This window comes from Puntigrus tetrazona, unplaced genomic scaffold (genome assembly GCF_018831695.1).
Source record: "Puntigrus tetrazona isolate hp1 unplaced genomic scaffold, ASM1883169v1 S000000003, whole genome shotgun sequence".
Lineage (NCBI taxonomy): Eukaryota > Metazoa > Chordata > Actinopteri > Cypriniformes > Cyprinidae > Puntigrus > Puntigrus tetrazona.
In genome coordinates, this window is record NW_025047683.1 from 2,821,967 (window position 1) to 2,828,490 (window position 6,524).

Consider the following 6,524-nt stretch of genomic DNA (forward strand, 5'->3'; position numbering starts at 1 on the left):
GCAAAAAAATCCTCCAGGGTGGAGGTCGAGTGGGAAAGCGTCCGAGAAGTCGCACTTAACCCGGCCGAGATCGGCTGAAATATGCGCCTGGATGTCTGGACTTAGGTTTTGAAAGCAAAAAAAATTTCCTCCAGGACGGCGGGGGTCGAGTGGGAAAGCGTCGAGAAGTCGCACTTAACCCGGCTGAGATCGGCTGAAATATGCGCCTGGATGTCTGGACTTAGGTTTTGAAAGCAAAAAAAATTTCCTCCAGGGAGGCCTGGGGTCGAGTGGGAAAGCGTCCGAAGTCGCACTTAACCCGGCTGAGATCGGCTGAAATATGCGCCTGGATGTTTGGACTTAGGTTTTGAGCGAAAAAAATTTCCTCCAGGAGGCGGGTCGAGTGGGAAAGCGTCCGAGAAGTCGCACTTAACCGGGCGAGATCGGCTGAAATATGCGCCTGGATGTTTGGACTTAGGTTTTGAAAGCGAAAAAATTTCCTCCAGGGGAGGCGAAGTCGAGTGGGAAAGCGTCCGAGAAGTCGCACTTAACCCGGCCGAGATCGGCTGAAATATGCGCCTGGATGTTTGGACTTAGGTTTTGAAGCGAAAAAAAAATTTCCTCCAGGAGGCGAGTCGAGTGGGAAAGCGTCGAGAAGTCGCACTTTAACCGGCTGAGATCGGCTGAAATATGCGCCTGGATGTTTGGACTTAGGTTTTGAGCGAAAAAATTTCCTCCAGGAGGCGGGTCGAGTGGGAAAGCGTCGAGAAGTCGCACTTAACCCGGCTGAGATCGGCTGAAATATGCGCCTGGATGATTTTCGTTTGAAAATTGCACTAAGTCAACCGGGAAAGGTCCGACTTCCATACCCTCCGAGGCTCGAGTCAGGCCGACCGAGAGGCCTCTTCGGGCACGATTCAAATTTCACCGCGACCCGGAGGTGGCCGTTTACCAGAGCAACTTTTACATCAACTTTTTTTTTTTTTTTTTTTTTTTTTTTCTCTAAAAACTCTGAAATTCGTGCCCTGCGCGTCGCTGCTTTAACTGAGGCGAGTCTGTGGCGCAGGCCTTTGTAGAAAACATTCATCAGGGCCTTTAATAAATAAAATCATACCCAAATCTGTGTTATTGTGTGGGGTTAGTCTGTGAGCGCAGGCCTTATGGAAAACATTCATCGAGGGCCTTTATTAAATAAAATCATGCCCAATAAAGAGTTAATGGGTGGGTTAGTCTGTGAGCGCAGGCCTTATAGAAAAACATTTTCCAGGGCCTTTATTAAATAAAATCACGCCCAATAAGAGTTACTGTGTCGGGTTAGTCTGTGAGGCAGGCCTTAAAAAAACTGTCATCAGGGCCTTTATTAAATAAAATCATGCCCATAAGAGTGTTATTATAGCAGGGGTTAGTCTGTGGCGCAGGCCTTAAAGAAAACATTTATCAGGGCCTTTATTAAATAAAATCATGCCCAATAAAGCGTTACTGTGTCGGGTTAGTCTGTGGCGCAGGCCTTATAGAAAACATTTTTCCAGGGCCTTTATTAAATAAAATCATGCCCAATAAAGCGTTACTGTGTCGGGTTAGTCTGTGGCGCAGGCCTTATAGAAAACATTTTCCAGGGCCTTTATTAAGTAAAATCATGCCCAACAAAGAGTTACTGTGTCGGGTTAGTCTGTGGCGCAGGCCTTAAAGAAAACTGTCATCCAGGGCCTTTATTAAATAAAATCATGCCCATAAGAGTGTTATTATGTGAGGGGTTAGTCAGTGAGCGCAGTGCTTATAGAAAACATTTTTCCAGGGCCTTTATTAAATAAAATCACGCCCAATAAAGCGTTACTGTGTCGGGTTAGTCTGTGGCGCAGGCCTTATAGAAAAACATTTTCCAGGGCCTTTATTAAATAAAATCACGCCCAATAAGAGTTACTGTGTCGGGTTAGTCTGTGAGGTAGGCCTTAAAGAAAACTGTCATCAGGGCCTTAATTAAATAAAATCATGCCCATAAGAGTGTTATTATGCAGGGGTTAGTCAGTGGCGCAGGCCTTATAGAAAACATTCATCGAGGGCCTTTATTAAATAAAATCATGCCCAATAAAGAGTTACTGTGTCGGGGTCAGTCTGTGGCGCAGGCCTTATAGAAAACATTTTCCAGGGCCTTTATTAAATAAAATCACGCCCAATAAAGAGTTACTGTGTCGGGTTAGTCTGTGGCGCAGGCCTTATAGAAAAACATTCATCGAGGGCCTTTATTAAATAAAATCACGCCCAATAAAGCGTTACTGTGTCGGGTTAGTCTGTGGCGCAGGCCTTATAGAAAAACATTTTCCAGGGCCTTTATTAAATAAAATCACGCCCAATAAAGAGTTACTGTGTCGGGTTAGTCTGTGAGGTAGGCCTTAAAGAAAACTGTCATCAGGGCCTTAATTAAATAAAATCATGCCCATAAGAGTGTTATTGTGTGGGGTTAGTCAGTGGCGCAGGCCTTATAGAAAACATTCATCGAGGGCCTTTATTAAATAAAATCATGCCCAATAAAGAGTTACTGTGTCGGGGTCAGTCTGTGGCGCAGGCCTTATAGAAAACATTTTCCAGGGCCTTTATTAAATAAAATCACGCCCAATAAAGAGTTACTGTGTCGGGTTAGTCTGTGAGGCAGGCCTTATACAAAACATTCATCGAGGGCCTTTATTAAATAAAATCATGCCCAATGAAGAGTTACTGTGTCGGGGTTAGTCTGTGGCGCAGGCCTTATAGAAAACATTCATCAGGGCCTTTATTAAATACAATCATGCCCAATAAAGCGTTAATGTGTCGGGTTAGTCTGTGGCGCAGGCCTTAAAAAAACTGTCATCAGGGCCTTTATTAAATAAAATCATGCCCAATGAAGCGTTACTGTGTGTCGGGTTAGTCTGTGGCGCAGGCCTTATAGAAACCATTTTTCCAGGGCCTTTATTAAATAAAATCATGCCCAATAAAGCGTTACTGTGTCGGGTTAGTCTGTGAGCGCAGGCCTTATAGAAAACATTTTCCAGGGCCTTTATTAAGTAAAATCATGCCCAACAAAGAGTTACTGTGTCGGGTTAGTCTGTGGCGCAGGCCTTATAGAAAACATTGTTCCAGGGCCTTTATTAAATAAAATCATGCCCAATGAAGCGTTACTGTGTCGGGTTAGTCTGTGAGCGCAGGCCTTATAGAAAACATTTTTCCAGGGCCTTTATTAAATAAAATCATGCCCAATAAAGCGTTACTGTGTCGGGTTAGTCTGTGGCGCAGGCCTTATAGAAAACATTTTCCAGGGCCTTTATTAAGTAAAATCATGCCCAACAAAGAGTTACTGTGTCGGGTTAGTCTGTGGCGCAGGCCTTATAGAAAACATTGTTCCAGGGCCTTTATTAAATAAAATCATGCCCAATGAAGCGTTACTGTGTCGGGTTAGTCTGTGGCGCAGGCCTTATAGAAAACATTCAATCAGGGCCTTTATTAAATAAAAACATGCCCAAATAAGTGCTATTGTGATGGGGTTAGTCTGTGACCCCAGGCCCTGTGTAAAACTGTCACCCAGGGCCTTTATAGAGTAAAATCATGCCCAATAAGGTTAGGGTTAGGGTTAGGGTTAGGGTTAGGGTTAGGGTTAGGGTTAGGGCTAGGGTTAGGGGTTAGGGTTAGGGTTTGGGTTAGGGTTAGGGTTAGGGCTAGGGGTTAGGGTTAGGGTTAGGGTTAGGGCTAGGGTTAGGGTTAGGGTTAGGGTTAGGGTTAGGGGTTAGGGTTAGGGTTAGGGTTAGGGTTAGGGTTAGGGTTAGGGCTAGGGTTAGGGTTAGGGTTAGGGTTAGGGTTAGGGTTAGTCTGTGGTGTGGGCCTTATAGAAAACATTCATCAGGGCCTTTATTAAATAAAATCATGCCCAAATAAGTGTTATTGTGATGGGGTTAGTCTGTGAGCGCAGGCCTTATAGAAAACATTCATCCAGGGTCTCTATTAAATAAAATCATGCCCAATAAGGTGTTACTGTGTAGGGTTAGTCTGTGAGCGCAGGCCCTTTGTAAAACATTCATCAGGGCCTTTATTAAATAATATCATGCCCAAATAAGTGTTATTGTGATGGGGTTAGTCTGTGGCGCAGGCCTTATAGAAAACATTCATCCAGGGCCTTTATTAAATAAAATCATGCCCAAATAAGTGTTATTGTGATAGGGTTAGTCTGTGAGCGCAGGCCTTATAGAAAACATTCATCCAGGGCCTTTATAGAATAAAATCATGCCCAAATAAGTGTTATTGTGATGGGGTTAGTCTGTGAGTGCAGGCCTTATAGAAAACATTCCTCCAGGGCCTTTATTAAATAAAATCATGCCCAATAAGGCGCTACTGTGTCGGGTTAGTCTGTGGCGCAGGCCTTTGTAGAAAACATTCATCAGGGCCTTTTTAAATAAAATCATGCCCAAATAAGTGTTATTGTGATGGGGTTAGTCTGTGAGCGCAGGCCTTATAGAAAACATTCATCCAGGGCCTTTATAGAATAAAATCATGCCCACATAAGTGTTATTGTGATGGGGTTAGTCTGTGAGCGCAGGCCTTATAGAAAACATTCATCCAGGGCCTTTATAGAAAAAATTATGCCCAATAAGGTGTTAGTGTGTAGGGTTAGTCTGTGGCGCAGGCCCTTTGTAAAACATTCATCCAGGGCGAGAATGAAATAAAGCGATGCCCATTAAAGTGTTACTGCGTTGGGGTTAATGTGTGAGCCCAGGCCCTTTGGAAAATTGAAATCCAGACACGGGGTTCGTAAATGTGTGTGTCGAGAAGTCGCTCTTAACCCGGCCTTGATCGGCTGTAGCAGCGCCTGGATGTCTGGGCGTAGGTTTTGAGCGGCAAAAAATCCTCCAGGGTGGAGGGTCGAGTGGGAAAGCGTCGAGAAGTCGCACTTAACCCGGCGAGATCGGCTGAAATATGCGCCTGGATGTTTGGACTTAGGTTTTGAAAGCAAAAAAATCCTCCAGGGTGGCGAAGTCGAGTGGGAAAGCGTCCGGGAAGTCGCACTTAACCCGGCGAGATCGTCTGAAATATGCGCCTGGATGTCTGGACTTAGGTTTTGAGCGGCAAAAATACCTCCAGGGTGGAGGGTCGAGTGGGAAAGCGTCGAGAAGTCGCACTTAACCCGGCCGAGATCGGCTGAAATATGCGCCTGGATGTCTGGACTTAGGTTTTGAAAGCAAAAAAATCCTCCAGGGTGGCGAAGTCGAGTGGGAAAGCGTCGGGAAGTCGCACTTAACCCGGCGAGATCGTCTGAAATATGCGCCTGGATGTTTGGACTTAGGTTTTGAAAGCAAAAAAATCCTCCAGGGTGGCGGGGGTCGAGTGGGAAAGCGTCGGGAAGTCGCACTTAACCCGGCCGAGATCGTCTGAAATATGCGCCTGGATGTCTGGACTTAGGTTTTGAGCGGCAAAAATACCTCCAGGGTGGAGGTCGAGTGGGAAAGCGTCCGAGAAGTCGCACTTAACCCGGCCGAGATCGGCTGAAATATGCGCCTGGATGTTTGGACTTAGGTTTTGAAAGCAAAAAAATCCTCCAGGGTGGCGGCGAAGTCGAGTGGGAAAGCGTCGGGAAGTCGCACTTAACCGGCGAGATCGTCTGAAATATGCGCCTGGATGTTTGGACTTAGGTTTTGAAAGCAAAAAAATTTCCTCCAGGGTGGCGGGAAGTCGAGTGGGAAAGCGTCGGGAAGTCGCACTTAACCCGGCCGAGATCGTCTGAAATATGCGCCTGGATGTTTGGACTTAGGTTTTGAAAGCAAAAAATTTCCTCCAGGGTGGCGGGGTCGAGTGGGAAAGCGTCGGGAAGTCGCACTAACCCGGCGAGATCGTCTGAAATATGCGCCTGGATGTTTGGACTTAGGTTTTGAGCGAAAAAAATTTCCTCCAGGAGACCCGGGTCGAGTGGGAAAGCGTCGAAGTCGCACTTAACCCGGCCGAGATCGGCTGGATGAAGCGCCTGGATGTCTGGACTTAGGTTTTGAAAGCAAAAAAATTTCCTCCAGGGCGGCGAAGTCGAGTGGGAAAGCGTCGGGAAGGCGCACTTAACCGGACTCGATCGGTCGGATGAAGCGCCTGGATGTTTGGACTTAGGTTTTGAGCAAAAAAATTTCCTCCAGGGCGGCGAAGTCGAGTGGGAAAGCGTCCGGGAAGGCGCACTTAACCGGACTCGATCGGTCGGATGAAGCGCCTGGATGTTTGGACTTAGGTTTTGAGCGCAAAAAAATTTCCTCCAGGGCGGCGAAGTCGAGTGGGAAAGCGTCGGGAAAGCGCACTTAACCGGACTCGATCGGTCGGATGAAGCGCCTGGATGTTTGGACTTAGGTTTTGAAGCGCAAAAAATTTCCTCCAGGGCGGCGAAGTCGAGTGGGAAAGCGTCGGGAAAGCGCGCTTAACCGGACTCGATCGGTCGGATGAAGCGCCTGGATGTTTGGACTTAGGTTTTGAAGCAAAAAAATTTCCTCCAGGGCGGCGAAGTCGAGTGGGAAAGCGTCGGGAAGGCGCACTTAACCGGACTCGATCGG